We start from the raw sequence: 8,303 nt of genomic DNA, 5'->3' as shown, positions 1-8,303 counted from the left end.
ATAAGTCACTCCGGCGGTCCGTCGGTCGGTCTGTCGGTCTTTCCGTAACACTTTTGTGTTTGGCTTTTTTGGTTAAGATCAGGGGTCCGTTGTTAATAGATGCTGTTCTTAGCTTATTAAGATTTTCTTGGTCTTTTGGCCAAGATCAAAGTGTAGTATCTGCTCCGGCAGATACTGCAAGCGAAGACCATATGTGGGGGCAATGTAGGAGCAACCCTTCATACCAATTGTCACTATCCAGCTCCTGCCCGGGGAGCTGATACCCATTTCCCCTTCACTCCTCACATCAAAAATCGGCCTTGTGCCTAATTTGCTCGGTGGGGGGGGGGCAAATAAATACCCTTTTCTTGGCCGTTTGGCCAAGACCAAAGTGTAGTATCTATTCTTACTACATGCTGTACTTATGTTTGTAACTTTGTAATATAAAGTGACGGGTCACTTTTCTGTATTAATTTAATGTAAAATGATCACCCACTTTACAACCAGTCAGTCTCAAAGCCATTTAAGTTATTCTCCAGATCATTCAAGTTGTTTTTGAAGGATTCCAGTTATTTTTAAGCATTCAAGTCATTCTTAAGGTTATTCAATTCATCCTTAAGTTCATTAAAGTCATTCGAAGTCATTTACTTTTTTTTATTTAAGTCATTTCAGCCCATTTTTCGGTCATTTTAGTTTATCTTTAGGAATTCCATGTCAATCCTACATTCACGCATTCATTCATTACATGAGAGCACGCGACTAATGGCTATCGACCTTGTTTATTGTTTCGCTCGCTCTCTTGTTCGTATTTGCGTTTGCTTTGCCGTCAGAGCTTAAATATCCAGAGCGCCTTGGGGTCAGAGACCAGCAATTAGGTTGGCTTTTGTTATTCACCTACATAAACTACCTGGCTTTGCCCGTGGTTTTCTTTTTATTTGTGAGTTCTAATCTTTCATAAGGCTTAACATTAAGATGCATTTAATATTTATTTGGTGTATACTTACGAGGATCGTTACAAAAGCCTTATTTTTAACACAAACAGTTGAAGAGCTATGCGGACAGGTGTGGTACCGTTAAAACCAGCGATATTTTGTGTCCCAGGATTTATTATACTGCATAGTCACAGCCATTCTCGATTCACGCTTGCCAGTGATTAACTATGCCTGTTTATAGGCGTCCGGGGCGCGCTTTCTTATATGAGGGCCGTTCCAAAAGTGAAACCCAGCATTTCTTTTAATCAAAATTTAAAGAGTTACGAAGAAGGGAGTGGTGCTATAAAAACGAGCGACGTTTTGTGGTCCAGAATTTATTTTTCTTGATAGTCATTACCATTCACAGTTAAATTTGGCCCGAAATCCATGACACATCTTTGCTTCTGATGTACGTCTAAGACAGGTTTTTATCTTAAAATCTCGCACCAGTAATATCTGCAAAAGAGAGATGAAACATCCATGTCTGCAATGGATGAGTTCAGCTATCATGATAATATAACTTACTAGACCTTCTGATCAATTTAGGCGACGTTTCTTTGTAACGTCGCTTTTATTTCTGTTGTATTTATCGTTTTTTATCGCAAACATAGGAAAATACGTCTTAGATCTTTTTATTTGTGAATGTGAAGCGTTCATAATATACAATGTCGATCATAATAAATGCTGCATCCTGAAAATAATGTTTTTGTTTTATTTCTAAACCCATATAGATTTGTAAATTCAAGATATATGCTTTGATAAAAAATTACGTTTTGTAAAAGTTTTCATTAAAATGTGGTAGAAAAAAGAATATTATCTAAACTAAAATGTAAATTAATTCCAAATTAAGCCGACTTCACAAATTGATAAAATTTAAATATTGTATTTGAATTAAGCTGAAGCTCGAAGACTCAAACCCGTTAGATAAAGCAAAAATAAAAAGTAAAAATAGACAAACAAAATGAAAAAAATAACTTTTGAAAAAAAAATAAAATAAAAATAAAAGCAAAACCCCTCCACCCGATATACGCACACCACCCCTATATCATATATGTACCAAAAATTCGTCGGCGAAATATGCCTGCTTCCTTTTCCGAAATGACGTCGGGGTGTGAATGTTGCATTTTTCTGCCACTCTTAAAGCTAAGTTTAAAAAATGTGTGTCTCTATAATTTTCTGAAATCGATTTTGTGATAATTAACGGTAACTCTTTTCTTATTACAGCCTTGACTTAAAATCCGGCAACTCACATTAACTATCGACTTGCTCTTTTTGTTCTGAAATCTTTTTATTTTCATGTATGCTACAAACGAATATTGCTCTGTTACATGTAAAACGAGAAAAAAGGCCACCCGCGAAAAGGAACCTCCCAAACTAAAAACCTCGAACTATTATCTAAACTAAAATGAAAATTAATTCCAAATTAAGCCGACTTCACAAATTGATAAACTCGAGATAGATAATGCCAAAAACATCCCCCATAAATATGGGAGGGTCATTATCTTCAAAGAGCATCCTAAATTGATAATTTAGCACCGGACTTGTAGTAAGTAGATATTAATATGTCCCTCGTGCCCATTCCGTTTTTTTTTTTAATGGAGAGTAGATAATGCGGTGGATGTGTTATCGGCAGCTCCAGTAACTCTCGTTCTCCTTTTTTTGTCCTTCAGTCCTCATTCAAATGAGTGATTTTTCTGACAAAGGGTGAAGAAAAAGCTGCTTCCAGGTCGGTAGTACTTTGTGAACAGTAGTATGAGATGTCGGAAATTTTTCTGTCTCTATATCTATCCTTGTAGCCATGTTGGAGGTAAACGTTTGTCTGGGCTGGCGTTATCCGCCTGATAGTCAGGGACCCGAACCTGGGATAAACCACTAAATAGGATGTCCTATCAGCATAGGAAAAGTACTGGGGCTGCTGTATTGCCATTTGGTGAATGGATTCTGGACCTTGAAGTAGTCTGACCGGGACTCTCGATGCCATACTAATGGGTAATTGTTACGGCTTTACCTTTTCATGGGCTACATAAAATAAATCCTGTCTTTTTCTCTCAGAGAAAACCCTAATTTACCTTATATGTGCTTCCAGGTTGCATTAGCTTACACCACTGCATTTATATTGGCCCTCTATCGCCCCCACAACAGCGGAGTTACTATCTTTAAGAGTATGTCTGAGAAAATAGATCACATCCTGTCTTCACATTCCTCGGCTAACATTCACATTTGTAGTGACTTCAATGTCCATAACGTGGAATGGCTGAACCACTCAAATAAGACCGATGACGAGGGGAGGTTCTGTCATGACTTTGCCATTGCCTATGACCTCACTCAGATTGTTCGCGAGCCTACTCGTGTGCCAGATACTACCGGTCAGTTTGAAAGCCTTTTAGACCTTTTTCTCTCAACCTCCCCTGAGCTATGTTCATGCACTGTTCTTTCTCCTCTAGGATCCTCCGACCACTCCGTTATATCAGTTAAGATAAAAATGAAATGTAATAAGTCCCCAAACGTACCCTTCCACCGTACTGTATACCGATACTCCACGGCTGACTGGGACAGCTTCCGTACATTCATATCTGATCTACCGCTGCATTCCATGTTCAAAAAGGATGTGTCCTCTATAATATCGGACCTACCGAATGGTTAATTGTAGGCATAGACCGATTCATACCATCTAAAAAATTCCAACAAAAACATAACAGCCAGCCATGGTTTTCCCCAGAATGTGCTGCTGCCATTTTGCACAGAAATCACTTTTTCCATAACTACCAACGTAATAGATGTACTGAGACTTAAGCTGCTTTCAGGAACGCCAGCAACTACTGTAAAAGAGTAATAAAAAATGCAAGAGAGCTATATGCTCAGTCTGTTTAATCCAAAGTAGCTGAACAGCTGCTTGGTTCCCACCAGTTTTGGAAAATAACAAATAGGATCCTGAACAGAAGTGTACGTTCTATCCCAACCATTATCAATGGACCAGAACACATCTCATCAGCATCAGACAAGGCCAAACTATTTGCAAAGAACCTTGCAGCTAATTCTACCCTATGCGACGAAGGCCATCAGCTCCCCATATTTCCTCCTATAGCACAAAACACGCTAGGTAACATACAAATCGCTGTGTGTGAGTTCGCCAAGCTAATCAAGAACCTTGATTCCAGTAAAGCAACTGACCCTGACGGCATCCCAATTATAGTGTTCAAAAAGCTTCAACATGATCTTGCTCCCATAATTACGAAACTGTTTAAGCGTTGCCTTAAGGAGAAGTGCTTTCCAACACCATGGAAAACCTTGTCAGTATGCCCTGTATTAAAGAATTCAGGTGATAAGTCATCTCCCTCTATGCACAGACCAATAAGTATCCTGTGTGTCATGAGTAAGTTGCTGGAATCCATACTAAATAGAGAAATAGTCAACCACCTCAGCAGAAATAACCTCCTTAGTGACAAGCGAAATGGTTTCCGTTCTGCAAGATCTACCGCAGATGTGCTAACGGTTATATCTCATAGGATTAGCGAATCTCTTGACAAAGGCTTCCTTTCTAGGGCAATTGCACTTGCCATATCAAAGGCCTTCGACAAAGTATGGCATAAGGGTCTACTTCACAAGATTTCCAGCTACGGTATAACTGGAAATGTTTTCTCAATCAGTAAATCATTTCTCTCTAATAGGCTGATAAGAGTAGTAAATGGACAAAAATCAGAGGCCTGCAGTATTAATGCTGGAGTCCGTAAGGGGTCAATCCTGGGCCTAGCTCTCTTCCTGATCTACGTCAATGATCTCCCTAAACACATTCTTAAATCATTCGTTGACATCTATGCTGATGACACGACCATCCATGGCAACACATCAAAGGCTGTAAATGACACAGTTCCCTCTTATTCTCTCTCCTCTGATCTTGAGCGGTTTGTTCAGTGGGGGAAGACGTGGCTGGTTACTTTTAATGCATCTAAAACCAAGCTCCTATCTGTACACCATCAACGCTCTGATCCCCATCTGGCATCAATTGTAATGGATGGCTCTCGCCTACGAGAAGCTCAATGTTTTGACAAGCTTCTGGGCTTGACATTTACTCCTGATCTGAAATGGAACACGTACATCAAGTCTGCTGCCAGGGTCGCTGGAAAGATGGTGGGTTCCTTCTACCGCTCCAGAAGATATTTCACTAATGATACAATTCTCTATCTATATAAAAGCCAAGTACGTCCAAGGATGGTATACTGCTGCCATATCTGGGCAGGAGCTGCTAAAAACAGCCTATCCTACATTGACAGAGTACAAAATAGACTTCGGGGCTTAGTGGGGGATGCCCTTTTCTCTTCTCTGCAACCTCTCTCCCACAGAAGAGACGTTGCGAGCCTGTCTTTGTTTTACCGTTATTTCCATGGCAAGTGCTCGTCTAAGCTCCAATCGCTGATCCCCCCTCGCCAATCTTTTACGAAAATCACCCGTCTAGCTGAAGCTACTTTAAAAAATTTTCCCCACACTCTATCTATGCCTAAATCAAAACGTACATTCCATGAACACAGTTCTTTCTTAGAACACCACGCCATTGGAACTCTGCTCCGTCTGCCTGTTTCCCACCTGACTACAACTTGGATGTCTTCAAATCCAGCGTAGACAAATTCCTGATGAACCGCCCACTTAAGTAGACACTTTATGAAATCTCAACACTAACGTACAACGTACTGTACATACAATAACCCTTATCCCTGAGTGGCTTCCGGGCCTTGATAAGTGGTGACCTCCTTGTAAAAAAAAAATTAATTCTTTGTGCAAAATTTGAAGCTAATAATACTTATAAAACAAAACTTAAATAATGATGCTATTTGACCTGAGGCAAAACATTGTATATAAAATTAGTGTTGAAAATAAAATTATTGACTTCAGTTCATAGATGTTATAATGTTTGAATTTATGCCATCATCAAAAGAATGAAAGTAAACGTAATGTTTCAAAATCTATATGGGGTGTGTGAAAATGTGAAGAAACCTCAAAAAGCGAAAAACATTTTTAATGAATATAGAATTGTGGAATAGCTTTCAGTACAGAAAAATAAATATAATTGAAGTATCATGTTTGCAAATGTGCAAATTGATGACTTATTGCTTGGATAACTCTGAAAATGTATCAGAGACGATTAGTGTTCGTCCCGAACCAAGTCATTAGGATACAATATTATGAGATACGCTATATATATATATATATATATATATATAGAGAGAGAGAGAGAGAGAGATAGATATAGATATAGATATGTATATATATATATATATATATATATATATATATATATATATATATATTCAAAATGGCGGATTGGAAACATATTATAAAGTATTTACAGTTTCTCTTTCAATTTCCGGATTTTAATCATGCCAAAACGCAATGTATTTCGTTTTGGTAGATTGATTATTGCTATTTCTTATGATGAGTTAAGGGCAAAATAGATTCACTAATCCATATAATAATTAAGTAAATAATTTTGTGCTACGAAGCAGATACTGCCAATAATTTTATACGTCAAATAAGTTAAAGGAATAAATTGTAAGTCATCATGGACTTGGAATATAGACCTCAGTCAATCATTCATCTTATATATATATATATATATATATATATATATATATATTTAAAGTGATGGTTGTGTAGTTCCAACGAGAGAAAAATGTATATTAAAAAGAGTGTAGCCATGAACAATCGTTGGGTGTTCAGCCTTTTATCACATTTTTATTTTAAAATATTTTTATAACGCATTTCAAGCATTGTTTCGCTCTCTTCAGATATTTTCGTAACAAGTGTTTTATGAGAGTTTGAAATGCTATTTTCACATCTGCTGATACTAAATGTGTTTTTCAGAATGATGTGGTCTCAGACATTCTGTCCCCAACACACACACGCATATATACATATACATATATATATATATATATATATGTATATATGTATATATATCAAGATGTGTACTATTATTTCCTCTTATCACAATTCATACTCCTATAATATTCTTATATTTACATTTTTTAAAAATATATTAATAGGTAACAAATTAATATCGTATTTTTGTATTTAAAAATTGTTTTCGTTAGAATGGTTATATGAAAAGTGCAAACAATTAAAAAATAGGTTCAATCTCACATATTTATGTTGAAATTTTACGAATCTATGTTGAAACAACGTATGAAAATGGAAAATAGAAAATGGAAAATCTTTAAACGAGAAACTATCCGGGAAGCAATTAAAAGTACATATAGATTATTATCATTTCTTTGATCTCGACATGATTTCGTGACAATTATTGATTTCTGAAACGGATAAAATAGACTATAAAAATACTTAAAAGTGATATAAGTTATTATGGTTTAATGCGAAGGCATAAATTATACGGAGTGTAATGTAAAAAGATTTTAATAGAGTAAAATAGAGTATAACCAGATGGTGGGATAAGGGGATTTCATACTAAGGGGTTAGGGGATGATAGCTGTAAAAATGTCAGAATTCTAGAATAATAATCGGTAATATAATAATAATAAAATAGTTCTAAGAGAGACGTAGTTCTTAAATACAAGACAATAAAAATAAAGAATAAAACATAAAAATAGTGGAATGAAGTGGCTAAACAAACAAACATATAAGAATAAAAAGAATCAAGTGACAGCAAGAAAGAAGTAAAAATTAAAAGAAATAGAAATAGAAAAAAAACATATATAAAAGAATATCAAATTAAAGTAAAGTTCGATAAATGAGAACAAACTTCACAGGAATGCGGCCTTTCCCTTTTTTGTTTTATTTTACTTCAGTCGGAGTTCTCAGAAATCAACGAGTCCACAACCTGGGACTAACACTTGAACTCTATATGAGATACATAGATATTCGAATGTTCCATTTAAGTTCTTAACAATGAGTAAGTAAAAAAATTGAGAACATAATTTTCCTTTCCCCAATTAACAATTTTCATTTGTTCTAGTATATATTTTGTTTTGATCTCTTGGTCTTACCGGGTTTCAGGACAAGAATTTATCTAGTCTAATGGAGTATCCAGCTTCGTGCTGTTACTTTAAGTAAGATCACTTGGAGAAGGTGCAGCATTCCTCGTAAAAGCTGATGTGAGTAAGCCATAGTGAGGAGATCTTATTTGGGCTGCGAATACAAAATGTGATTTTGAATATTTGGTTAGGGTTTACTTCTAGGGAAAAGTATCCTCATGCCAGGTTGAGAAAACTTAGACATTCGAGGATAGTTTCTAGTAGGCATTCAAGTTCTCTCCAGTCATTCAAGTTCTCTCCATTTTCCCCAGTGTAAGTTCTTATATGTATCACTAACATAGAGTTTTGAAAACAAGAATAACCATACATA

The 8,303-nt window shown here is 36.2% G+C and overlaps 1 pseudogene; it reads left to right on the top strand.

Moving 5' to 3' along the window:
• Positions 1–338: 338 nt before the first annotated feature.
• On the top strand, positions 339–476 carry LOC145280620 (U2 spliceosomal RNA; annotated as a pseudogene).
• Positions 477–8,303: the final 7,827 nt, after the last annotated feature.

The sequence above is a fragment of the Euprymna scolopes genome, chromosome 7 (assembly GCF_053919585.1).
Source record: "Euprymna scolopes isolate OS-2025 chromosome 7, ASM5391958v1, whole genome shotgun sequence".
Classification (NCBI taxonomy): Eukaryota; Metazoa; Mollusca; class Cephalopoda; order Sepiida; family Sepiolidae; genus Euprymna; species Euprymna scolopes.
The sequence above is the reverse complement of the archived record's forward strand: the minus strand, read 5'-3'. Positions and strand labels throughout refer to the sequence as shown.